A 451-nucleotide genomic window follows, 5' to 3' on the forward strand; every position below is an offset into this window, starting at 1 on the left:
GCGATGCAAACCCCCCCCCCCACCCCCACCTCTGGGGAGATGGCAGAGGGGCGGTGTGGTGGGTGGCGGTGCTCCATCCCCACAGGGCCTCCCCCCACCCCCATCATTCATGGGAAGGTGAGGAGCATGTGGGGGGGGGAATGGTGGCAGACCCAAAGGAGGGAGGGGGAAGCGGGCCTGGACCTGATGCGGCTGAGGGGAATGGGGCCGGATGTGGAGCTCTGTCCCCCGCATGACAGCGGGGACTGAGGTGCCAGAGCGGGTGGGTGAGGCCAGCATTGCTAGCCCCGGGTGCACGGGGATGGAGGTGGATCCAGCCTTGCCACCGCATACAACAGCACCCCACGCCGCTGCCGCCTCCATGCTGGCGGCGCAATGCTGGCCTTGCCCCCCTGCTCTGGTGCATGTGGCCAGACACGGGGTGGGGTGGGGTGGGGAGGGGGGTATCATG

The 451-nt window shown here is 69.0% G+C and overlaps 1 protein-coding gene across 3 annotated transcripts in view; it reads left to right on the forward strand.

Annotated features, from left to right (window-relative positions):
- The window catches only part of PLCE1 (phospholipase C epsilon 1), a 336,566-nt gene that overhangs the window by 330,341 nt on the left and 5,774 nt on the right, over positions 1 to 451 (forward strand). The window lies entirely within an intron of this gene.

This window comes from Alligator sinensis, unplaced genomic scaffold (genome assembly GCF_000455745.1).
Source record: "Alligator sinensis unplaced genomic scaffold, ASM45574v1 scaffold472_3, whole genome shotgun sequence".
NCBI classification, from domain to species: Eukaryota; Metazoa; Chordata; order Crocodylia; family Alligatoridae; genus Alligator; species Alligator sinensis.